Source organism: Lissotriton vulgaris, chromosome 1_1 (genome assembly GCF_964263255.1).
Source record: "Lissotriton vulgaris chromosome 1_1, aLisVul1.2, whole genome shotgun sequence".
Lineage (NCBI taxonomy): Eukaryota > Metazoa > Chordata > Amphibia > Caudata > Salamandridae > Lissotriton > Lissotriton vulgaris.
The window spans coordinates 1,271,293,767-1,271,320,787 of record NC_141685.1 but is presented as its reverse complement, the minus strand read 5'-3'; the positions used below and the strand labels follow the sequence as shown (position 1 = coordinate 1,271,320,787).

At 48.6% G+C, this 27,021-nt stretch overlaps 1 protein-coding gene and 1 pseudogene across 3 annotated transcripts in view; both read right to left on the bottom strand.

Moving 5' to 3' along the window:
• Nucleotides 1–27,021, bottom strand: part of LOC147748976 (gametocyte-specific factor 1-like) — a 657,206-nt gene that overhangs the window by 121,726 nt on the left and 508,459 nt on the right. The window lies entirely within an intron of this gene.
• Nucleotides 23,109–23,861, bottom strand: LOC147748977 (G1/S-specific cyclin-D1 pseudogene; annotated as a pseudogene).

The following is a 27,021-nucleotide window of genomic DNA, read 5'->3' as shown; positions in this document are numbered from 1 at the left end:
TTGGTCTGAACTTGTCCTCCTGATCTTTTTTTGGGGACAAGGAAATATCTGGAGTAAACTCCTTTTCCTCTTAGAGCGAGAGGAACCTCTTCTATCGCTCTTTTTTGCAGCAGGATTTTTACCTCTCGTCGGAGCAAGCTTAGTTGGTGAGGGCAAGAGCTCTTCGGAGGGACGCTCTTTGGAAGAGCACGGAAACGTATCCTGTATCCATTGCGCAGTATATTCAGCACCCACTGATCTCTTGTGATGCTGACCCACTCTGCCAGGTGTTGTGAAGCACTTCCTCCCACTGGAGTGGGCAACGGCGTCAGAGGAAGCCTCTGTTCAGGCCTTTCCTCCTCTCGTGGTGTTGGAGGACTGTTGGTGACCTCCTCTACCTCTGCTGGGCTTGCCACGAAACTGGGGTTTCCCTTGAGTTTTGGTTTGGGACCACTGAGGGGTTTGAACCCTCTGTTGAGCCCCTCTCCCCCTGTTGGTCTTGAAGCGGCGCTTGAATTCCTTTTTCTTCTCCAAGCCCACCGCCTTCACCGTATCCAGCTCAGTCTTCATTCGGGTCATCTCTTCGTCCGCATGTTCGCCGAAGAGAGCGAACCCCGAAAAGGGAAGATTCAGAATCCGATGCTGAGCATCCGGTTTCAGACCTGTAAGGCGCAACCAGGCCGATCTTCTGGCACAAACTCCATGGGAATAGGAATGAGCCGAAAGCACCACCCCATCCGCGGCCGTGCTTATCATCTGATTCGCCACCAGACACCCCTCTGTAACAGTTTCTTCAAAGTCCTGCTGGTCCTCTTTTGGCAGCTTGGCTTTGAATCTTTCCATCGAGTCCCATAAGGCTCTGTCATACCGACCCAGATGCGCAGCTGCACTAGCGACCTTAAGAGTGGAAGCAGCAGAGTTGCAAACCTTTCGACCCCAGGAGTCTTGAGTTTTGCTGTCCTTATCTGGCGGGACTGAAGAGGAACCAGCAACCGCATGTGTCTTCCTCGCCGCTGCCACAATGACTGAGTCTGCTGGAGGGTCAGATTTTACAAATACCGGGTCAGAAGCCGCCGGTTTGTACTTCTGAATGCGTGCCGGTACTGCTCTGATTGCTGCTGGGGTTAGGAAAACCTCCTTGACAGGGTCCATAATCCCCGGAACTAAAGGCAGCAGAGGTCTGGAGATGGCCTTCTTGTGTAAAGTTTCAAAAATGACTGTCGTTGTTACTTGAGGGACAGACATCTCGATGTTCAGTTTAAGCGCTCCTCTTTGCAGTACATCCAGATAAGTGCCAATATCATCCACTGGGGAGGACCTGGACGTTGGACTGTCCGTCAAAGTTGGGGAGTAGTCCCTCTTGGACGATCTGGTAGAAGAGGTTGAAGAAGTAGACGGAGTACGTCTACGGTGAGCACGGAGTCTCCGCTCCAGTGACGACCTTGAATGCTCCTCCCGTCTAGGGGAGCGAGATCCGATCCGATCTTTTGTCCGAGGTTCCTTTCTAGGAGATCGGGATGTTCTGGGAGATCTGGCTGGTGATCTCACGGGCGATCTGCCCCTAGGAGAGCGAGACCTTATCCGACCTTCCATTCTAGGTTCCCCTCTAGGAGAACGGGATCTTCTTGGCGCTTTGGTGAGTAGTCTCACAGGGGATGTGCGCCTGGGAGGGCTACGCTTGTCCATCTCCTCCACCAGGTCTTGGAGAGGAGACCTGTGGTCTGGGCTGGCATATTCCTGCATATATTTGGTAGGCCCAGCATCTCGCCAATGGTCCAAGGATCTGTACCATCTAGGTGACAGCCTGATTCGCCCTGTCGATGGATCTGGACGACGCTCAGGAGTTCTGTGTATAGGGCTTCTGGACCTTGAATGTTCAGTTGAGGAGCCAGAGGACCGATAAGATGAATGGTGAGAAGCAGATTCCGTCACCATGATAGTATCTAATTTGTCTCGACGTCGAGCGTTAATTTCTCGCCGTCGAACGCCTTCGGGGAGTCGGAGGATCAAACAATCTCGACCCCGAATGAGAGGTTCTGTAGTCTCTCGACGTCGAGCGGCGATGAGTAGCCGTCGACGGAGCCCTCTGCTTCGATGTCGAACGACGGTGTCCGGCCGTCGACGGAGACCTACGCCTCGACGTCGACCGACGATGTCCTGTCGCCGACGGAAGCTTTTCTCTCGACGTCGAACGACCTCGTCCTATCGTCGACGGAGCTTTCTGCCTCGACGTCGAAGGTCGGCCGTCGACGGAGATCTCTGCCTCGACGTTGAATGCCTGTGCGACGACGGCGGAGGGGTATTGGGCACCCTCGACGCCGAGCGCTGATGCTGCACTGACGGAGACTGCGTCCCCGACGCCGATCAACGAGCTACTGTCGACGGCGGAGGGGTCTTGGTCCTCGACGCCGATCGCCGCTTCTTGGACGACGGCGGAGGGGGTCACACTTCTCGACGCCGGTCGTCGCCTGGTTGACGACGGCGGAGGGGTAATGGATCTCGACGCCGACCGGTTGACGGCGGCGGAGTAGCCTTCCTCGACGCCGATCGTCGCCCGGTTGACGACGGCGGAGGGGATTTAGACGACAGAGCTGGTTCTTTCGACGTCGTCGACGTACCTGGTCTTCTCCTCAACGGCGAGCCCGCCGTCGACGGTAGTTTCGAAGAGGAAAACTCCACCTGTGGTTCTTTTCTCAGCGCTGAGCCCGACGCTGAAGTTGAAGGGTATGAAGACTTCTTTCTTGAAGATGTATGAGTCTTCTTGGAGCCCTTCACTGGAGATCTCCCTCTTGAAGCCCTGTGAGCCAATCCATAAATTCGAATTCTTTCCCTGTCTTTGAGAGTTCTTCCCGACAGGTTCTCACAATGTGGACAGATGCCTGGATCATGATCTTCAGGCAGACAGAGGATACAGACGTCGTGGTTGTCTGATTTTTCCTTCTTGTTGCCACAAGAAAGGCATTTATCAAAGAGTCAAGGCATTCTCAGAGGTAAATGCTCACTAAACTGCTGAAAACAAGCAGTATCTTACTTGACTAGATGTAAGACGTCGAAGTAAGAGTAAAAGTTGACAAAAAAGAAGTATTTTTCTGTCAAAAACCAGAAAAATAGTGGAGCTGTGTAACCAGGGTCCTTCACTGAAGGAGCTGGAAAGAACAACTGACCTAACTGTCACCCCTGGGGCATGATGGGATACAGGGGGTCATGAGTGCCTTAAAGGCACAGTGTCAGTTTTTTGCTATTCAGCTACAGGTTAGCTTTTCAGTCTTTTTAGACTGTGTGTTTGCAATGCAGCCTGGGAGATTCTTATGCTTCCAGTGAGTTATGTGAATTTCTACTGCTTTCTGAGCATTAAAACAATTTCTAAACAATCTTTGGTGTTGTTTCTCATGTTTCTAATGCTTATTATATATGTATGGTGGAAATTCTTCACAGCATATTTCAGCTCTAATGTGATTTGGCTGCTATTGCTTGTTTTTATATATATTATTTATATATGTGTATATATATGTGGGGCACATATAATATAGTGTTTCCGGGGTCCCGCGCATGGGCGGGAATATTCTAATGCTTATGACTATTAATGAGGATCCCCTGGAAGAGAATAGCAGGTTTAGGCACCGGGTGAAACATAAGGTGTACAGGAAAGGCAAATTGCAAAGAAGGGGGTGCACAAGCTGCATGGGAAGGGAAAGCAAAGTGAGTTGAAGATGAACAAGGATCTTGGCTGTATGAGGCCCAAGAGTGGAGCAGAGATGAAAAGGCAGGGGTCATACACATCAGGTCAGAGCAAGGGGCCAAGAGGCAGATAAAGCAGCCTCTTACATGCAAGTGCTGTGAGTGTTCTGGAGCTGCAGAAGCACAATGTTTGTCTCATGCTGAAAGAAAATAAAAGGAACAGGGGCGGGCCAGGGAGCCACACAAGCCTTTGGAGCTGGCTGCAACTTTGAGTTCTGCTTTATCATGTTGATCTTCTGTGCTGGGAAAAATAAAGTGCAGGCCCCAGCTTTTGCATTGACCCTTAACACTGCCATTAAACTGCTCAGAGCTACTTATTAACATTGCTGTGACCAACAGGGTTGAACAGCATCGAATCGGATTACAGAGAAGACTGTCTACTTGTCCTTTGGACAAAATACAAATTAAAACCTCTTGCCCTCCTTAGAAATCTTGATGTCTCGGGCGTCGGGAGATAGGAATTCCCCACCCCTGTGCCATCTGTTCCAGAATGTGGATATGGTAAGCTTGTTCCTTCAGACAGCACAGGTCTTGAATCTGTAAACGGTCCATAGGAGCACCCCAACCTGTCACAGAAGCATCCATTACTATTGTTTGGGCCGAAATGTCTTGGTGGAAATTCACCCCCTTGAGGAGATTCTCTGAGCAGCACCACCATTTGAGAGATTATTTCACAAGACTGATCTGAATCACTGTCTTCCCATCTTGCAGAGATCTGATCCCATTTATCTTCCAGACATCGTTCAAGAGACAGCATCAAGAGACGTGCATGCAGGGCCAGGAAGATGTGCAGCACAATTGAACCCAGAAGAATAGATACTTCTCTCACTGTTGGATGGGATGTATTTTTCAGAGTGTGACATTTCTGAAGGCTAGCTAATAGTCTCTCCTCCACAGGAAACACTTGTGTGTACTGTGTCTAGAACGCCAGAGGTAATGCAGGAATTGGGCAGGTGTTGAGATGGATTATTCAGGATTCATATACAAACCTAGTCGATTGTGAGTCATGATGATTAGGTGATAATGTTGGATTGCTTGCCAATAGAAAGATACCTTGATGAGCCAATCATCCAGATACGGATAGATGTATAGTCTTATTTTTCTGAGATGGGCTGCTAACACAGTCATACATGTGGAGAAAGTTTGCGGTGCAGCCTTGAGCAAAAGCGAAGGACCTTCTACGGGAGACATAGTTTACATCGCATGCGATACATTGCATGCCATTACATCAAGGTTATTACAACGACTGCGTTGTTACATCGCAACCCATTACAACGTAAGTCGTTACAATGACTTGCTGTAGGGGGCAGAAGGTGTTGGATTTAAAATTCAACACCTTCCCTACTGTTGCACAGACTGGAGCGGAAATAGTAAACTATACTTTTCTAACATCCAGCGCCCCCTACAGCAACTAGTCGTAACAACTTGCGTTGTAATGGTATGAGATGTAACAACTCCGTCGTCGTAACGACCGCATTGTAATGGCATGCGATGTATCAGATGCGTTGTAAGAAAACAAGTTACTTACCTGTAACTACAGTTATCCAGTATTGGTATCTTTCATAGATTCACATGTCTGAACCCTTCCCCGTCGCTGAGGCGGGAGTCCCACGGTAAAAAATACAAAAGCAGTGCCTTAGTAAAACAGTAGTAGGCTAAAAGAAAAGCCAAAAGGCCTAAAACTTAGTAGTCTATCTACCTCATATGAAAAGAACTAAAAAATAGTTCCAACCAATCAGCTACCAGCACCCTCTAGAACTTTCCCAGCAGAGGCAGTTCTCCTCAGATTTTCTTAGCACAAGTGGGAAGTAGGGATCCCAAGTAAAGAACTGTCTCGCTGGGGAGGAGGGTGGGTGCATGTAAATCTATGAAAGATACAAACACTGGATAACTGTAGTTACAGGTAAGTAACTTGTTTTCTTATCCAGTATTGGGGTATCTTTCCTAGATTCACATGCCTGAATCAGAATAGCAAGCAGTAAGCTAACATATTGTCATTTGTGGATGGTGGGAGACAGGGTTTTTATATATATGTACTCCCAAAAAACATCCGGGAAGGTTAGAGCATTAACAAGGTATATACAATTTCAGATCAAAGAATGCATATAAATAAACCGTACCTATGGAAAGGTAAGTTTGAAATACAAGTATAAGCATAAATTGACATCCATACACATAATATACATATATATATACACACAATGTAGAATAAATAAATACATAATTCTAACCTTATTGAAAAAGAGGTTGAAGAATGGTTTGTCACACAGCTGCATCGTCCTGCGACGCAGATTGCAGACAGTAGTGCTTTGTGAACGTGTGGACATTTTTCCATGTCGCAGAACAACCGATATTTTCTAATCTAACTCCAGCAAATAGTGCAGTAGAAGCTGCTACAGTTCTGGTGGAATGCGTTTTGACCTTTCTCTGCAAAGGTTTATTGGCTTTGTCATGGCAGAAATAAATCGTAGAATCAAGCCACCTGGGGGTAGTTGCCTTAGTTACAGCAGTCCCAAGTGTGGCTTGACCATAGGTGATTAGTAATTGATTGGATTGCCTGATGTCCTTAGTTTTCTGTAAAAATAATTTAAGACAATGCTTGACGTAAAGTGAGTGTAAAGCTCTTTCCGCTGGCCTAGCTGGATCCGGGAATAAAGTTTTTAGCTTTACAGGCGGATTTAAATGGAATGTAATTTAGGGATGAATTTGGGATTTGTCCGTAGAATTACGTAATCCTTCGAGAAATGCAAAAAGGGTTCTGAGATAGTGAAAGCTTGAATTTCACTAACCCTTTGAGCCAATGCAAGAGCGAATAAAAGTGCCACTTTCCATGTTAGAAATTTGAGCTCAACCTTGTGTATGGGTTCAAACGGTCTTCTCATTAATTGAGCCAACACTGTGTTCAATTCCCACTCTGGAGGTGGTGCATGCATGGTGGGGAAGCTCGAAAGAGACCTTTCATGAATGGTTTGATATGAGAAGAGGAACAAAGTGAAGGTTTGTTCGAACTCTTCAGGTATCTGGAAATCGCAGCAAGATGAACCTTGATAGAGGAGAACGCAAGCCCAGTTTTGGCTAGAGATAATAAATAAGAAAGAATATCCTCCACCGGAGCTTGGAGAGGGTGGACATCATTCACCTCACACCAATGACAGAATCGCTTCCTCTTTAAACGATGAGTTTTAACTGTACTCTGGGCACGAGATTTGGCAATAATTTCACGACAGTCCTAAAAAATGTTCGTTACAAATAACGGGGTAACCCACAAGTCAACCGGAACTGGGTGCAATACGGGAATACAAGAGTGGTCCGTAACCAATATTTTGAAAAATAAATTAATTACAAAAAAGAGAGTTGGTATTGTGTGTGAACTACAATAATGATAATTGGTATCAAAAACAGGTGTTGAGAGCATATGTACTCAATTCACACTTTGAGTACATGTATTCAAAGTGACCACAATAGAAAAGCGCCTAGGCAATTAAGTCATTGCTTATACGTAGTTTATTTACACAATTTAAGAACATGTAAGAGGTTGCAAAAAGAAAGGAGGAGGTTGGAAAGTGGTGGTGAATGGGAAAGGTGTAAGTCAAGGTAGGATACAAAAATAACAATTGGATATTTCAACAAACTGGTTCTACAATTCAGTCAAACAAGGCCTGTCCAATACACGCTTCTTAATTTACATGTAATCTGTAAATTTAAACATCCTGCATACAAAGCACTTTCATGGATCAGTCTGGGGAAGGAGGTACAGGTCTTAAGGCTGCAGCACCGGCCGCACCGTGGTATACGACGACATCGCTCCCGTGACCAGCGGATCCGAGCACTGCCCCGGCACCGCCATCATATTGCGATCCGGCAATTAATTGGATTCTCTAAGGACTAATCACTAGCAGTTCCCCGACGCGGGAACGTGACCACGGCCCTCAGTATCGCCTGCCGACCTTGCTCGCTCATCTACGCGGCACTACCCGGCAGGACAGCTGGCTACTAACCCAGAGCTATTGAAACCATAGCCACCTCAATTGCACCTCTTCCCCATAAGAGGCGTAAAAAACTTTTCCCAACAGGCAACACAATTAATAAGTCCTGATGATGATCCCCATGTATCAGAGCGGGGATCGAAACGTCGACCTTTTACAGTAGTTGTACAGTATAAAACAATGTGCATCATTCGCTGTACATACTACTCTGTCAAAACACTTGCATTTTTGATTTTAAAAAAGTGTCTAGTTTGCTCTCTTTCTTGCCTGTAAAACCTCTTCTTACCTCTAACTCTCCCTAACCCTTTCCTTTTTGTGGTAAGGCACAGGATTGTGCTCTTGTATTTTTTGTAACGTGACTTACAATTATTCTTACATTGTGAAAATAAATTCCTTGTCCGGCTGAACTTGGATAAACACAGGCAGCTTATTAAGGCTTTGCTTAAATAATTTTTTTCTTTTATTCATGCACTGCTTTGGACCATTGTTTCCTTACAAATTGTTACTAACCCTTGGTCCACAGCCAATTATAGGGTCCCCCTTGTTTCCTAAAAAAAAAGTAGATAGAGGAGCAGCAGAAGTCAGAGACCGTATGAGAGGAAACCAGAGTAAGAATTTTAACCTGGATTTTACTCGTGGTTCTGGGGGCTGAAGGCCTTCTAGAAACCTCAGGACGGAGACAGCATTGACACAGAGGATAGTTTGGGAGACCTCTGTGACTGGTCAGAAACTTCATGATAAGCCTTGTGATGTTTTCTTCCCTCACTGGAAGAGCGGTCATGAGACCTAGCCCTCTTGCTAGATGTCGAGACCTTGTAATCCTCCTCAGCCGAGGAGGATTTCAACCACAAAAGCAGCCTTGCTTCCCTGTCCCAAATAGTTTTAGCAGGGATGGTGCAGCAGATTCTACAATCCTTAAAAACAGGTTTAGGATGTAGACAGTAGATGCAGTCCTTGTGCGATCATCCACATGAACACTCTTCTCCTCACAGGTCCTGCAAGCTCTAAAAAGACTTCTTGTCAGAAGTTTTGAAGAACAAAGGTGAAGAAACTGAGTAGGCACTCAGGGAGACTCCCTGCCACACGAAGTGCCGTGAAAATCTGAGGAGAACTGCCTCTGCTGGGAAGGTTCTAGAGTGTGCTGGTAGCAGATTGGTTGGAACTATTTGTTTAGTTATTTTCATATAATGAGGTAGATAGGCTACTAAGTTTTAGGCCTCTTGGCTTTTCTTTTAGCCTACTACTGTTTTACTAAGGCCCTGCTATTGTATTTGTTACTGTGGGACTCCCGCTTCAGAGACGGGGAATGATTCAGGCATGTGAATCTATGAAAGATACCCCAATACTGGATAATTTATCATATTCCCTTGCATTGATAATGGGCTTTTTCCTACAATAAAACCTCAGGAATGTTGGAATGTTTTGGCTATTGGGATGTGAAAATAAGCACCTTGAAGCTCCATCAAGCACAGCCTGCCCCTTGATCGAGTTAAGGGTAGATATGACTAAGAGCCAACATCTTGAATTCTTCTTTGTAAACCCATCTGTTTGCTTTCTTGTGGTCCAAAATGGGTCTTTATTTGTTTTGGGTCTTCTCCTTCACCAGAAAACAACAATAATAAATTCTCATTCCTTTCAGGTGAGAAGGGACCTTCTACACCACACGTTTCAGCAACAGAATGGATACTTCTACTTGTAGATCCAGTTGGAAAAGGGAAGGTTACTTTGGTAGAACAGATGGTGGTGGGCATATGAATCTGAGACAGTATCCATTCCCTAGAATATTCAGAATCCATATGTTGGTGGCTATCGCTTGCCACTCTTGCAGTGAAGATGTTCTGCTTCCCTCTACTGGAGTAGGCAACATGATGTAATTCGAATTTTTATGATCAATTGTGTCCCCTATCGTAGACCCCAACGGCTCCATGTACGTGCTTCAAGTACATGTCATTTCCCTCCATGACCAGCTATGAAGACGCAAATACATTTGCGTCCAACGTTAACATGTCCTCTCTCAGATGCACCATGAATGGATCGATAATTCAGTTCCTAAGTATGCCTTGCCACCGTCTTTACATGGTGCACTTTCACGTTTTCCTGGCTCAGTTGAGTTAGGCCCTGATTTCTGACATCGAGCCTTTCTGCCTTCCTGCCTTCTGCCTCTGAAAGCTGCAGCCTGGATTCTGTATCCATGACCTCTGCCTTACTCCCTGCGCGGCGAGCGGTGCCCGGCTCGGCCTGCTTGCCTGCCAAGACTGTATTCAGCCTTCAAGTTATCTGCTCCGCTCCTCGAAAATACATTCCTGTCTAGTAACTTAGGTAAACATCCTCCCAGCTGCAGAGCAAAGGGCCTGGCCTCACTGTCTCTGTGCAAGTAATTCACTGCTCCTGTTACCATGGTAGGCCCATGGCCCCTCGCACTACTCGCAGACACATAGACGCTTATGTACGCACTAACAGTCAGTATAGAATAGCCTCTGTCCGAGAGACCTTTCCTTCTAGATAATACAGTTCCGCAAACACAAGATATCAGATATGATTGGGTTTAGATTGTCCTGACACGCCAGACTTCCGTCTCCTCTTTCGGAGCTAAATGTCAAGTCCCCTTCACCCTCCAATTCCACGTCAATCACACGTCATGTTGCCTGCGCGCGCATCCAGCCATATATTTCTGCTGACAGTGCAGGATTCCTCTATGAATCCACCCACTTATGACACTTTCATGTGACGTCTCTAGCACACACCTCCGTGTACGCCCTTGTGCACGCCTTCTGTTACGTACATGTGTTCTTATCTCGTTTCTCTCAGCTGTTACGCCTTTTTGTATCCATCACCATTATATGCATTAACTATATATATTGTACTCTGTCAATAAAGCATTGTCTATCCCTTCCTGAACCTTCGTGGTGATGGAACATGATACCTGGTTCGAACCATTCCATTATATGGAATAAACCCCTTATAAAACTCAGATTCCACGGACTCTGCATCTCATTTTTTGATTGAGCTATTATTATTGAACTTTACCGCATAAAATTCCGTATAGGTAACTTTTATTTACCACGAACAGAAGGAGGGGGTGGGGATGGTCGACCCACTGCTTGCCGCCTGTGCTTTTAAAGGCCTGAGCGGATGATAGCAGTCCTTCTCGGTCTTTTGACTGACAGCGCTATTGTTGATGTCTATGTGGCTGAGATGGTTTTTGTTGCTGCTGTCCTGGGACGCCTAGAGTTCTTCCTTGTTACAGACTGATCCAGTGAAGGGTTTTCCCACTCACCATTCTTCCCACCATCAGAAGTTCTGCTCACTCCAGGACCTACCAAATGCAGACCTCAGCACAACCTCGTCAGTAGGCACCTGAACACCAAGCCTGCTACTTGCAAATGGCCTCCAGTTCCTGCTTGTTCAGACTGATTTAGTGGCACTGCCTCTGCCCGGGTTTTCCCAGCCACCTTACTTCCTGCCAAAATAAGGTCGGCCCACCTCAGGGCCTACTTAAAGCATGGCTCAGTACAACCATGCTGCTGGCTCACCGAAGGCACATTAAAAGGTGTCGGGTCAGGCTCAGAATCCCAGTCTGCACCAAGCGTGATTCCACAGGAACAAAGATGAGTTTCCCACACTCCCAGAAAACAACACCTGGAAAAATATAAGAGGACTCTCTCACAGGTAACTGTTCCCTAAGAGTTGGGGGAATGAGTCCGAGTGACCACCACTCTTCCCCAGTTGTAGAAACAGGTGGCGCTTGGGTGGAGAAACAGGATACAACAGAGCTGTAAATGAAATACACGCCTTATTAACACTACAACTCATGCGGCTAATACCCCAGAGGACAATGAAAATGCATGTCAAATACAGGCATATTCTAAATTCCACTCACCACCTTAATCGTCCAAAACCTCTTCCCTATCGACAGGCAGGAGTTATCTTCACTCCCCTGTCAGCGGTTAGGACTGGAGTTAAGGTCCACTCTGTGGCGTAAAGTTGTCTGGATTAAAAAAAGATTGCTGCTCTTTTCAAAATAACTGGAGTTCAGTGAGTAGAAGGTAACAGGAGTCTTAGTAGGGACCACAATGCGAAGGATTCTCAAAAGAACGGGGAGAAAACTACAAGTGGAAAGGGGTGGGACACACGAGCTAGGTATTTGCCTGTTAATACGGGGAACCAGTGGAGCATCAAATATGACAGGGAGGGTGGTGCAACCATTGGAATTCCCTACTTAACGGGTTTGAGAGGTGGAAGTGTGCCAGGAAGGAGAGGGTGCGCGCTGCCCTAGAGGAGAGGGAAAGTTCCTTTGATGGGGGTGAGAGCAGCGGGTAATATAGGCGGCAGGTGAGTCTCAGTAAGATGAACGCGCTATCTGAGCTCTATGGTAGAGGGCAGCTGAGCTTTAGCGCGTACGTGTTAAACACACACTCTGGGAGAGTCTTGGGGGAAATGCGTGACTCTGGTCTTTCACGTAATTGGCAGAAAACACAAGCAATCTGGAAACAGTGGCCTCTTCTAGACTGGATACAAAGTTGCAGGATTAAAGCAAGGAAAAGAACCAAGTGGGTGTGGTCACGTGATCGGATCAGTAAGCAAAGCATCGGCTTGCTACTGAAGCGTCCCTTTACGAGAGTTAGGGGTCATGTCAAAAGATCTGCTGGATTATTACCTTGTTGAAGTGGAATGGGGAGGTCTAAAAAGAGTCCCAATATATGATGCATGATGCCTGAGCTCTGACAAAAGGCAAGCGTGTCTGCACATGTCCGCACCTGGACTGCGACGCCTGGCCTCCTATTCCACAAAGACACCATTGCTTAGTTCTACTCCCCCCGACCCCGCAACAAACACGGCTACCACCCCGACCCGCGCTTCTTCACTGTAGAACCTTTCACCTGCACCTACTGCTCCTTCACCTGCCACAGTACACACACTAGCCAACTGACCAGCCTCACCCGTGCACACCACAGACCCAACTTGAACAAAAACACAAACTCCCATGCAGCCTTCTCAACACACGCTCACTATGCAAACATTCCATCGAATTATGGGACCCTTTTAAAGAAAAAGCACGGGTGCACCAAACAATTTGCAAAATTTAAGAAAACAGAAGAATACTCGGTATACAACGCAGGTATTATTTAAGGTTTCTTTTTAATCCAATTTTCTTTTTAAAACGTGGTCATAAGTGTGTTATTTCACAGTGATACAGCTGATGCGTTTCGTCCTACTGGAGGACTTCTTCAGGGCGCTGATAACTTGAATCACCACAAGGATGAAAAAATCAAAAAAGTCAAAAAATGACAAGAGCAGCTGCATATACATCGTTCCCCATGTAGGTCATGGATTTCCGAGATGCTCAGTATCAAAGTCTTAAGACAGTGTTCCACACAATCATGGATGTTGAAAGAACAGAAGGCAAGGGTGTTGATTGGAGTAGATGGAAGGGCACCGTCAATTACACAAAATGATGTGAATGCAAAAGGGGATTACAGCAGGTATGGTGGGTAATATGTTTAAGGGTCCATCAGATTGCAGATTCACGTATGATATCAATAGTATAGATGAAACCCCAAATCCACAAACGTGCTTATAAGCTAGAATCATGCAGGCCTGCTAACAGATGCCCAAATGAGTCACAAAAGCACCACATCATCAACCCCATAAGCTGTATGCTGCAAACCCAAGCCTTGTCAGTCTTAATGCAAACTATATGTGCAAGAGTAGGAGTCGACAGACTATATTAGGCTGATAACAGGTCTCCAAAACGCCAAGGCAGGAAGGATTATGGGACCTTCTCATCCTCGCACCAGACCGTCTTCCTCACCGAGACCTGGCTCAACCCCACAGACATTGCTACAGCGATTACCAACGGGGAAAAAAACATCACTTCCCAGGACCTCACCAACAAGCCGGAAGGAAAAACAGTCATCATCCCCAAAGAGACCATACAGTGACTACTACCACCCCCATGGAGCATCTCAAATTCAACCTCAACACAGATAAGACAACCATCAAAGGTACCCTCGCATTCAGACCCAGGGGCCCACGCTCTGGCTTCTGCATCAACATCACAGACTTCACAGCGTCCTTAGCTTTAGTCTACAAGGACTAAATCTTCAGTTTCAGTTAATTTCCACAGACGACCCAAACTACAACTCCGCACACCTCCTGGGATTGACCAAGATTATCCACGACCCTTCAAGCAATGCATAACATACACTGGACCCCATTTTTACCTCCAATCAACGGCTTGTAAAGGGCGATTACTCACACATGAGGGTCTCAATGCACAGGGGAGGGGGCTGCTGGGCGGAGGATCATTCTAAGAGCCAGGTCTCGAGGTCCTTCCCGAATTGGATCAGTGACGCTGATTGCCTAAGGTGCAGGGGTAGGGAATTCAATGTCTTGGCGGTGAGGTAGGAGAACGATCTTCCTCTGGTTCTGGTCTTGTGGATCCTCGGGATGGAGGTGAGGGCTAGTTGGGAGACTCAGAGTTGTCTGGTGGCTACGTGTAATGTGAGGCAGATATTCAGGTATGCTGTTCATTCATTGTGTAGGGCTTTGTATGCATGAGTGAGGAGCTTGAAAATGACTCGTTGATTGGAAGGCAGTGGAGTTGTCGGAGGTGTTTTGTGATGTGGCTGAGGTGGGGGATGTCGAGGACCAGTCTGGTGGCAGCATTTAACACGTACTAAAGTTCATTGAGCTGTTTCTGGGTGACGCCGGGGTAGAGTGTGTTGCCGTAGTCGAGTCTGCTGGTGATGAGTGCGTGGGTGATCGTCCTCCTGGATTATGTGGGGATCCATCTGAAAGTCTTTCAGAGCAGGTAGAGCATGAGGAAGCAGTCTAAGGAAACTGCGTTGATTTGGCGATCCTTCGCGAGCGAAGATTCCAGTATGATGCCAAGATTACATCCGTAGTTCATTGGGGTGGGGAGAGCACCCGGAGCAGCTGGACACCAGTAGTCGTTCCAGGCTGACGCCTGGGTCCCAGGATGACGCCTGGGTCCCAGGATGAGAACTCTGGTCTTGTCTGAGTTGAGCTCGAGGCATCTGTTTTTCATCCAGGTCACAACAGCTTCATTCCACTGTGGAAGCTGGTTCCGGGGGTTGAGGCTTCATCGGTGAGGGATAGGATCAGCAGAGCTGCTTAGGCGCCCTTGCCTGAAGGGAACCACTTTGTTCGCGTTCGCCGTCGCTAAGGTCGCCAGCCTGAACCTTTGAAAAAACCGCGTTTGGTAACCCGGTAAAAATAGCCCAAAGGATACGCTATTATACCACATCTTTGCAAGATCGTGTACTTGTGCGAACGTTTGTATTCACGGTTAGCGGACCACGCCCGCCGTATTTTAGGACACGGTCCATTAACCTTCTGAGGTGACAAACCCGAATTGCTGAATTAGGCTTCAGCGCCCCGGGCCTTTGACTGAACTTCATTTTCACGGCGACAGTGTTTCTAAGATAGCGATAGCGACCTAAAGTACAGCGACAGTGGTTACAAATAAGAATAGAGATTTTAAAATATTAGGAACCCTTCAGCCTTTCCAAGTGACTGCGCACATGGTAAAGCATCATCTGCAAAAAAGTTAGCAGGTACAATAAATCCCGTCCAGCAAAAAATCCTCCCCAGTATACATGCCAAAAAAACCACTTTTGGATGTTCTAACACCGAGTTTTGGCCCTGATGAGAATCCTCGCACATCTGTAGGATTCGAAACGCGTAGGCCCTCCACCACCTTGAAGTCTGCCTGGGTGACAAGTTGACCTGAATTGCTTTGCCACTTTTCACCCTTAGTTGTACATTACCTTGTTCATCCTTTTTGTTGACTGCATCAAAAATTGTGATTATTCAAACTTGCGTTAGGAATGTACTGTTTGTGTAAATAATTTAATAACCAAACTTTTCAGAAATTTAGCAGACTGTGGCCTGTTCTACCATTTTTTGTGTTTGTCTATTCACTGTAAATACCGTTCACTGTAATATATGAGGTTTCATGTCCCCCACTGTCCCTGTATGATTGGTTGTTGTAAGCCTGTGACATGCCTGATAGAATGATAGACCTTTCCTTCCCACATTTTTGTACCTAGCATGTAATACTGTTTAATTTTGAACTAATGGTCCTTTGATAACATTAAGCAAAATAATAAAAGCTACTGACGAGCTCCAAGCCTTGAATTTTACTTCAGGTTGAGTGTCTTAAATTGCTAAATGGTTATTTGTATCAGTACTGGCATCCCCTTCTTGTTGCTATAGATATTGGCTCAGCCATACTGATTAGAGCCACCCCTTTGCAGTTTTCTGGTGAGCTCACTAACAGCAAAATTGAAAGACCAGCGGATCTGGCAAATAAGGTGACTTTCTGGCTGACCAGAAATAGACCCCTACCACCCAACATAGATGGAACAATCTTAAATGTCAGCAGGGTAGGGTGGTTAGGATCAATCCCCTAGGAAATACCGGGAGACCTGGTCTTGGTCAATTTTAGGGACACCAGAGTTATCAAATATCTGCGAAGTTGGCAGCCACAAATGGGCGATGGCCCAATTGAAACTTGGGAACTGTGTGACTTTTACCCTAGAACTGCATACCTGTCCCCTGTAAGATCATGTGTACAAAACAACTTCGGAATGGGCAGCAGAGGCCCTGGATCTAGTAAGCACATATAACCTACCCAGAATCGATTTGCTTTATTCTCAGGTATAGACCTGGTGCACTGACTTGTTAATCCGACCGCGGAAGGATTTTGCAAATAATTGAAATTGATAATGACTCACACTAAGCCTGGGGATGGTCTTTACCAAAGTAACCACTTATGTATTTTGCTCTTTTATACCCCCTGAAGCTCTTCTTCCTGGTCTCAAAATGTGTCACAATTTTTTAAAGCTGCTGATTTAATTGAAATTGACGTGATCACGCCTTGTACCATAGCTGCTAGGGTTTGTTTATGATGAACTGTAAAATTGATTTTATTAGTATAACGAATTCTCTTTAACCTTGTACAAATAGTGACCACGTAATGAACATAACCTATGTTTGCTTTTAATGTGTTTTTATCCTGTATGCTTTTATGAATTTTCTACATGAATTCGAATAAAGCTTGTTGACTGACTGATACTGGGGAACCAAAGTTACAGGTAAGTAACTTGTTTTCTTACCCCAGTTTGGGAACTTTCATAGATTCCCATACTTTGTATCAGAATAGCTAGCAGTAAATCACTAAAGCACATTTTGTTAGATACATGGCATCACGTAACCATATGACAACTCTTATAGCATACTTTGCTAAATTGTAACCAAGAAATAAAACATTGCAGATACTAAAAAATTTGCTTACCAGGATGGAGGGATTGTATGGAAAGCTCACCTCATTGAAAAAGATTTCTAAGGACTGCTTGACCAACAGCAGCGTCGTCCCGTCCTGCAGATTTTAGGCAGTAGTGCTTCGTGAAGGTATGTGTACTTCTCCACGTTGCCGCCCTGCATATGTCCTTGATAGCGACTCCAGAGAAAAGAGCCACCGACGATGCAACAGATCTTGGAACAGACTTTTCTGTCCAGGGGCTTGCCCGCCTCCTGATGGCAGAATTGAATCGCACTGGAGATCCAGCGTGAAATGCCACTCTTTGCTAAAGGAAACTCCTTCAGTGGTGCGCTGTAGGACACAAATAATTGAGATGACTTTCTAAAGGACCATGTGCGTTCTAAGTAGAATTTCAAGCATCTTTGAACGTCCAAAGAATGTAATGACCGTTCCGCCGGAGTAGAAGGCTGCGGAAAAACTGACTTTAAGATCAAGGGTTCATTCAAATGGAGTTCAGACTGCACCTTCGGGATAAATTTCGGATTGGTGCGAAGGATAAGCACATCCTTTTTAAATTGAAGGAAAGGATCCACTATTGAAAGTGCCTGGAGCTCACTAACTTTCTAGCTGATGTTAGCGCTAAGAGGAGGGCCAGTTTCCAAGACAGGAATTTCAAGTCCACCTTGTGAACCGGCTCAAACGGAGCTTTCATAAGTTGAGCCAACACTAGGTTAAGCTGCCAAATTGGCGGAGGTGGACGAACTGGAGGATACATCCGAAACAAGCCTTTCAAGAATGGTTTAAAAAGTTTAGAGGACCATAGGGACGGGCCTGATGAAGTGCGCCGAAACGTCGATATGGCTGCAAGATGGACCTTTACAGAAGAATGTGCCAATCCAGATTTAGCCAATGATAGTATATATGGCAAAATTTGATGAGGCAGAGATTTGTAAGGATGGAGACCTTGTCTTCGACACCACAGGCAGAACCTCTTCCATTTTGCCTTGTATGTTTTATTAGTGCTTGGTGCTCGAGCCTGGGACAAAACCTCTCTACACTCCTTGGGGAGATTCAGATGACGGAACTCTGTGTTCAGGAGCCACGCTGTCAAGTGTAGTGACTTCGGATCTGGATGGAACACCTGACCCTTATCCCTCGATAACAGGGACGAATTGGATGATCCTGGGAGAGTAGAAGGAGTTCTGTGTACCAGAACTGCTGGGGCCACGCTAGTGCAATGAGAATCATCTTGCATGGCTCCGCCTTGATTTTCCTTAGTACCTGTGGTATGAGGGGAATTGGCGGAAAAGCGTAAAAGAATGCGCCGTACCAGGCAATCGAAAGTGCATTCCCCAAAGATCCCTGATGGTGAACTTTGCTTGCGTAGAACTGGCATTTGGCGTTCTCCGGAGATGCAAAGAGGTCTATTGTCGGTGTTCCCCAGACCGAGAACACTCCCTCCAGAATGGACTGGTTCAATTCCCATTCGTGATGTACCTCTGTCTGGCGACTGAGAGCATCCGCTTTGATATTGAGAGAACCTGCCAGGTGTTCGGCCTGCAGATTGATCTTGTAAAGAATCGCAAAATCCCAGATTCTTTGAGCTTCCTTGGACAGAGTTTGTGATCTCGTTCCCCCTTGTTTGTTGATGTAGTGCATTGCCGTCATATTGTCCGTCCGGACCAGCACTGTTTGATTCCGAACTCTGGGAAGGAAAGCCTGCAAAGCTAACCAAATGTCCGTCAGCTCCAAGAAGTTTATATGGCACTGGCGTTGCTCTGGACTCCAGTGCCCGCTGACCTGTAGCTCTCGGAGCACTGCTCCCCAGCCTTCCAAGGAGGCATCCGTGGTCATGATCATAGGAGATGGTGGAATCCTGAATGTCAGCCCTTCTGCTATGTCTGTTAGAACCGGAGGTCTCTGGTTGGCACAGGTATGCACTTGTGACAAGCAAGGACAAGGGAACTACTCCTTTGAATAACCCCTGCTCACCCTCTAGGTAGTGTGGCGCGAGCAGACAAGGCTAATCCTCAGGGCGATAGTAATTTAAGCATTCATGATCACACACAGTAAACCCACTGACCCACCACAAATGGACACCAGTCGTATGGTTGTATCAAAAATACGTATACTTTATATAAAAGATAGATTCAAGCAGGATTATCACAAGACCAGAATAACGTTTAGTAAATCGAGGTCACCAGATTACAATAGGCAAACTTAGTCTTTCAATGTTCGTTGGTTAGCAAGGTAAGATGACAGGGAAATAAGAACGTTGCGGACCCTGTATCCGATATGAACTCGAGACGGAGTTCAAGTGTACCTTGCTGGTGGAAGTTCGAGGCGTTTCAGGCGCGGCTACTTGTGAGGGCTGACCCCGAACGAGGCCGACGGTTCTCCAGAGGATCTCTCCGGCTCAATCCGCCTCGAGGAGCGAGGTGAAGGCGCTAGACTGTGGAGGGTTGCGGCGATCCGGGATCGGTACAGCTCACGGGGCGAGGCGCCGTTCAGGCCTGCAGGGCGTACTACTTCTTAGCACGCTGGTCTGACTCGTGGATCTGTGAGAGGCGTCAAGTTCTCGGGCAGACGGGTGCAGCACTAGGCTTCCGGTACCACGGTACGGGGAAGCCTTTCTTGAGGTGCGGCACGAGCCTTGGTATGCAGGAGCGCAAAGCGAGATAGTCTGGTACGTTACGACGCACGGACCGTCCGAGGCTATGAGATGCTCTTCGTGCAGATTCTGGCTGGAGCAGATGAGAGGTGCGAAGCTCGCTCCGTAAGCGGCGAGGTGACAGGAGAGCAGGCGGCCCGGCACTGAAGCGGAGAGTGGCTCAGGAATGAGCGGGACTCTCTACAGCAGGGCGACCAAGCTCCTAGCTGTCACGACCTGGGAGAGGGCGAAGGCACCAGAGTCACAACTCTGGCGAGCGAATAAGAACGGAGGCCCGACAGCAAACGGGCACAAGCAGATAGAACCCAATGGTCCTGGGGTTCCGTTCAGGGGGCAAGCTCTCGATCGAGCCCTAGGAGATGGTTTCAGGCACAAGTCTACAAAGACCTATCTGGTCCTTTCCTCTCCATTCTCAGCAAGGCACCACTGTAGGCCAGTCTTACAGGATACAGACTGGTTTCCGTCCTTCAGCTTCTCTTGGTCCTTCTAGTCAGGCAGAGGTTTGTCGTGGTCAAAACTGGATCTGATTTGTAAGGAGCGGAGCTCCTATATTTATACTGCATTTCTTTGGTCTTTGCAGGCCAGGGGGCCTGAGCCTGGTTCAACCCGGTTCTGAAGTACTTTGTTGACAGGACGCTGCAGTCTTCTTTCAGGGTGCAGGGCAGAGACATCAGACGCTCCGCAGGAGGTGGAGCCAGCATTGTGGTGGTGGAGCAGAACCCTATTCAGAGTCAAGGACTACTCCGCCCACCCATCCTGGTGCAAGCGTCTCATTCACCCTCCTGAGCACCCGACTATCCCCCAGGAATCTCCCAGCCCTGTCACTCACATGAACCCAGACAGCAGATACACATTCTGGCAGAGGCGGGCTGAACAGGTAGGCGAGCAAAGGCTAACTTTCTAAAAGTAGCATTTGCAAACACAGGATACTAAAATAAACCTTGCTAAAGGAAGTATTTTATTATTCTGAGTTCAGGCATACTAAACTCGACCTGCTACCGTGTTCCCTGAGCCTGCCGGGACTATAGCGTGTTAATAGCTCCGACAGCTCATCTGGCCTAAGAGAACCGGTAGCCCTTCAATAGTGAAGAACGAGAGAGGGGGTAATTCACTACTAGGACATGCCACACTCTAGGCCTGCCCTACCTTACGCTTACAATGCACCCTGCCCGTAGGCCTACCATAGGGGTGACTGATATGAAGGTGAGGAAAGGTTCTGGGACTGGCAAGTGTGGGCACTTGCAGTCAGCGTGACAGTGCGGGACTGTACGCGGGATCAGCAATGGCGGACCAGAGACATATCTTACGAGGCCGCTTATGTGGGTGGCGCAACCAGCGCTGCAAGCCCACTAGCGGCATTTGTATCTACAAGCCCCGGCACGCCTCGTGCACTTTACTGGGGACTGATAGTAAACCAAATAATTCAATCGTGGAAATCAATTGTACATACACTTTACATTGGGAGCACATGCACTGCGGCACGGATTGGCCGTGGCGCAGTGCCCTGAGCATCGAACACCAGCAAAAACATCTGAGGCACATCAGCAAAAAGTGGAAGGGAGACTCACGCCAAGGTGCCAGGTCTAACATTGTCCTTCACCAACCACCACTCGCATGCCTTTCTCATTTCTGGCGTTACCAACACCTTGTCGTTGAAAGAGCTCTCTGCTTGGCACCATTGTTTGTCTAGCTCCTCCTGCAGAGGCCGCATCGCAGCCTGCAATGCGGTATTAATGGTATGCAAGAAGACATCGACCCGAGCAGGGACTTTTAGAGTCTTACTGAAAGGCATTTCTTTTTCAGCACCTGGCGCGCCGAGACGATCAATTTCTGCTGACGTACGAGCTGTGCATCGTTTTGTGTCTAAAATGGCCCCAAGGAATCTTGTGGACCTGGTGGGTTGTAGAACTGACTTGCTCTTGTTGAGCTGAAGGCCAAGGTGACTGAACAATTGGATGCAAGTTGAAACGGCTTGTGACGTTTCCTTGAAAGATGGAGCTTGGACTAGCCAGTCGTCCAAGTAGGGGAAAACTTCCAGGGATTGTCTTCTGAGAAAAGCCGCCACCGGTGCTAACACCTTTGTGAACATCCGTGGTTCAGACTGAAGGCCAAACGGAAGCACCATGAATTGGAAATGGCTCTTGCCTACTGTGAAGTGCAAATATTGTCTGTGAGCTGGGTGTATCGATACGTGGAAGTACGCATCTTCTAAATCCAGAGACGCCAAATAGTCGCCTGGGTTCAGTAGACAAAGAATATCTCGGAGAGTAACCATCCTGAAAGACAGTCTGATGAGATAGGTGTTGAGCTCTCGTAGGTCTAATATGGGGCGCCAAGTGTCTGCTGTTTTCCGAACCAGGAAGAACCTGGAATAGAAACCTTTGCCCCTCTGAGAGAGAGGTACCGGCTCTATTGCCACCTTGATGAATAGCTGGAGGGCTTAGAGATGTAACAATCCCAGATGTTTCGTGCGGTTGGCGCCTGGAGCTCTTGTTGGAGGAAGATATTGGAATTCCAACGTATGGCCACTCTGAACAATCTTCAGGACCCACCGGACCGATGTTATACTCTTCCAGCTGTCCAGACAAAAAGATATCCTGCCCCCCCTCTAATGTGACTGGAAGGGGAGGAACAGTAAACAGAGCCAGGGGGCCGCTATTGCCTCTTGGTATTGGCGCGTCCCTGGCGGTTCGGACGTTCTCTTAGATTGGCGAGAGAAAGACGCTGATTGGCCTTGGCTCGAATATTGAGTCTGATAAGACTGCGACGAATACCTCTGCTGGTTGTTGCCTCTATAAGAAGAGAAACCTCTGCCTCGTGCTCCTTTAAATGGGACCTTTCGATAGTTCAACGATCCCAAGGACTTAGCTGGGTCAGTGTCCTTTTTAGGTCTCGGCGTCAACGCGCGGAAGCGCGTCTCCGCCGAGATCTTTTGTCAGCGACTATCATTCCCAGGAGACAGTCCTGGCCACGCGCATCCTTCCAGGCGATTTGTAACTGGAACGCGCGCTGTGGCCAGGCGCTGTCTCCTGTGAAGCGCAAGCACCACACACGCATGCGCATACACACACACACACAAGCGCCCATGCACGCACGCACATACATACATACAGAGACACCACCCCTGACTCATACACACACGCACACACACACAAGTGCACCGAGGCCCCCCCTCCCCCTCCGTCACCGTCGCACACATACATACACACACACACACGAGCATACACACACACAAGTGCACCAATCGCGCTCCAGCCTTTTGGAACTTACCTTACCTCAGCACGCGGCGCCCAACCTCCTGCTGGCGCGGCCCCGGGGCTTTACACCGCTCACAGGAGCCCCGGGCCGCGAGACGCAACGACTCCGCCTGCCTCCTCTTCCGGTCTGAACGTGGCCCCGCCCCCGTCACAGGCAACCGTGCCTGACTTCCGGGGCGGCCGCGATACTAAGAATGCGTGAGGCACTGGTAGGAGAGGAAGCTGTTGGTGTTGCCGAGGTGAAGACCTTGGACGGCTGCTGCCACGCTGCCTGCCGCGATCATGGAGGGAGGGTTGGAAATGAACTTGATGTCTGTCGCGCAGAGTGCCACAAAAGTCTGAGCGTGCTTGCGGATAATCTGCCTCGTGTCCTCGCCGAGGGGCATTTTGGAAAGGAAATGTTCAATGAAATCGTGAGGGGTGACAGAGGCCAAGTCCCACTTGAGTTTGTTCAGCGTCAACAGCTCCATTTGCACTAATTCGTCGGGTCCGACGGAGTTATCAGTATAAATGCAAAGTTTTTCCGCCGTTAGAGGAATGGTTTCTTTCATTTTTGAGGCCACGAACATGCAGGTAGCCCCAGCAGCTGCAATCTGTTTTTCTTCAGCGGTTCCACCGACAAAAATCTGTCCAAGTAATTCATGGCTAATGGGAACACCTCCTCTTCACATTTCTGCTCTTCACAAACCTCCAGCATCCAGGTGGCCACGATCTTCCGCATGTAGGGTTGCACTTCACGCTGCACGCACTTAAAGTAGGAAGCGGACGGCGGGCAGTTCTCCTCCGCCTTCAGCATGGTGTGCAGCACCCTGTCGTTCAGGAGGTGCTGATCCAGGTAAGCCCTTCGGATGGTTTCCACCTCGCAGCACAGCAGCTGATGTTCCATGTCTCCCCCGGCGCGCTGTGCCTGCTCTTGAGAGGGGGTGCGGGGTGCCCGTGCTGTCCTGTGACTGAGAGATCTCCGGAGTGCAGAGTGGTGAGTGCAGAGTGGTGAGTGCAGAGTGGTGAGTGCAGAGTGGTGAGTGCAGAGTAGTGAGTGCAGAGTGGTGAGTGCAGAGTGGTGAGTGCAGAGTGCAGAGTGCAGAGTGGTGAGTGCAGAGTGGTGAGTGCAGAGTGGTGAGTGCAGAGTGGTGAGTGGTGCAGAGTGGTGAGTGCAGAGTGGTGAGTGCAGAGTGCAGAGTGCAGAGTGCAGAGTGCAGAGTGGTGAGTGCAGAGTGCTGAGTGCAGAGTGCAGAGTGCAGAGTGCAGAGTGGTGAGTGGTGAGTGCAGAGTGCAGAGTGGTGAGTGCAGAGTGGTGAGTGCAGAGTGCAGAGTGGTGAGTGCAGAGTGGTGAGTGCAGAGTGCAGAGTGGTGAGTGCAGAGTGGTGAGTGCAGAGTGCAGAGTGGTGAGTGCAGAGTGGTGAGTGCAGAGTGGTGAGTGCAGAGTGCAGAGTGGTGAGTGCAGAGTGCAGAGTGGTGAGTGCAGAGTGCAGAGTGGTGAGTGCAGAGTGGTGAGTGGTGCAGAGTGGTGAGTGGTGCAGAGTGGTGAGTGGTGCAGAGTGGTGAGTGGTGCAGAGTGGTGAGTGGTGCAGAGTGGTGAGTGGTGCAGAGTGGTGAGTGGTGCAGAGTGGTGAGTGGTGCAGAGTGGTGAGTGGTGCAGAGTGGTGAGTGGTGCAGAGTGGTGAGTGGTGCAGAGTGGTGAGTGGTGCAGAGTGGTGAGTGGTGCAGAGTGGTGAGTGGTGCAGAGTGGTGAGTGGTGCAGAGTGGTGGTGAGTGCAGAGTGGTGGTGAGTGCAGAGTGGTGGTGAGTGCAGAGTGGTGGTGAGGGCAGAGTGGTGGTGAGGGCAGAGTGGTGGTGAGGGCAGAGTGGTGGTGAGGGCAGAGTGGTGGTGAGGGCAGAGTGGTGGTGAGGGCAGAGTGGTGGTGAGGGCAGAGTGGTGGTGAGGGCAGAGTGGTGGTGAGGGCAGAGTGGTGGTGAGGGCAGAGTGGTGGTGAGGGCAGAGTGGTGGTGAGGGCAGAGTGGTGGTGAGGGCAGAGTGGTGGTGAGGGCAGAGTGGTGAGGGCAGAGTGGTGAGGGCAGAGTGGTGAGGGCAGAGTGGTGAGGGCAGAGTGGTGAGGGCAGAGTGGTGAGGGCAGAGTGGTGAGGGCAGAGTGGTGAGGGCAGAGTGGTGAGGGCAGAGTGGTGAGGGCAGAGTGGTGAGTGTGCAGAGTGGTGAGTGTGCAGAGTGGTGAGTGTGCAGAGTGGTGAGTGTGCAGAGTGGTGAGTGTGCAGAGTGGTGAGTGTGCAGAGTGGTGAGTGTGCAGAGTGGTGAGTGTGCAGAGTGGTGAGTGTGCAGAGTGGTGAGTGTGCAGAGTGGTGAGTGTGCAGAGTGGTGAGTGTGCAGAGTGGTGAGTGTGCAGAGTGGTGAGTGTGCAGAGTAGTGAGTGTGCAGAGTAGTGAGTGTGCAGAGTAGTGAGTGCAGAGCATTGTGTGCTGTTGAGTGCAGAGTGCTGTGTATTGGCAATGTTAATGACAATGCCCATTTATTTTTGATTTAAAGAAAAAAAATGTCATGAGCAATGCCAATAGCTCTACCTTTAATGATGCCGAGACCATTGCATTGCAAATGCTTGTTTATACTGTGCATACTTACCGAAAAGCATCTCACCGTCAATTGGAAGGTCCAGGATCTTGTTTTGGACCTCCTGACGAAACCAGGTGGCTCGCAACCAGCCCTGACGGCGCAACACTGCCGACCCTGCCAAGGCACGGAAAGCTGTAGAAGCTATGTAAATGTAAATGTAAATGTGTTTCGATTTATATAGCGCACTTTAACCCAGGGGCCTCAAGGCGCTTGCTTAGGGAACCCGTCCTGGTATTCCCCTGTGAGATACCCCGGCCGGGTATCCACAAGGTGAAAGCCAGGCATCCCGCCGCGAGGGGCCGTAGTGGAGATTAAGCAAGCTATTGCCCAGAGTCGCAGAGTGTGACCCCGTGAGTCGAGTAGGCACCAGAGCGAGAATTGTCGACTCCGTGGAATTTTTGAGCCCGAGACCCGCCGAGGCGGGGAATCGAACCCTGGTCCACGGCCGATCTCAGCTTCTGGGTCTGCCGCCTCTAACCACTGAGCCACGCTTCTCCACAATATATCCATAGCACAATCAATTACTTCGGAGGATGATTTTTCTCCCTCCATCAGAACTCTCCTGGCCTCTTCCTTTGTTGAGTCCGGCAGTTGTTCCACAAATGGCTCCAAGTCACACCACATCTGGTGATCGTATCTGCCTAGAATGGCTAGAGCATTTGCCGCTCGAACAAGCAGACTGGCCATGGAAGAAAACCTCTTCCCCACGTTATCCAAGCGCCTACCGTCCTTGTCCGGAGGCGTAGTCAGAGGCGTCAATGGGTTTTTGGATTTGCTCTGTGCGGCCTGCGAGATCACAGAATCAGGCTTAGGCTGTCCAAGAAGACACGCAGGACTGCCATTCGGAGCCCTATATTTCTTCTCCAATCGGGGAAAAACAATGATGACAGTGGCTGGATTCTGCATGATCTTGATCCCTTCATCCCACACGTGTTCAATTATGGGAATGGATCTGACTGATGGAACAGACTAATTTTCGGTATTGCTCCATGAGGTCATACAGGAAACAGTCAGACTGCTCCGTTGTAATTGGCAGTCCGAGACTCTTCGATGCTCTTGCCATGAGGTTATGGAACCCCCCCAATATCTGCTGGCGGTGACACGGACGTGTCCCGTCCAGTGGTGTTCGGATCTTGTAATCCACTGTCACCGGGATCCAAATCTGGGTCCTGCAATGGATCAGTCAAAGGATCTGCATGTACATCATCAGAAGATGTATCCTGCAGAAGGGTATTGGTTGGCTCAGGGTCCGTTGTCCGTGATAGCACCGCTGGTATGACCACTGGCGGTGTTCGAGGTACCACCTGTGTAGGAGGTAGCATGACAACTGGCTGCGTCTGTGGCAGCACCGGAGTTGGAGGTCGTTCAGGCTGCACTGAAGGTTGTGATGGAAACCTGGTTCTGTAGTCCTGCAGCATCATTTGCAGATCAGAAACTAGAGAGGCCGGTATGGCCACCATGTCCTATCGCAAACCTGGAGGATGTTGCTCCTGAGGAAC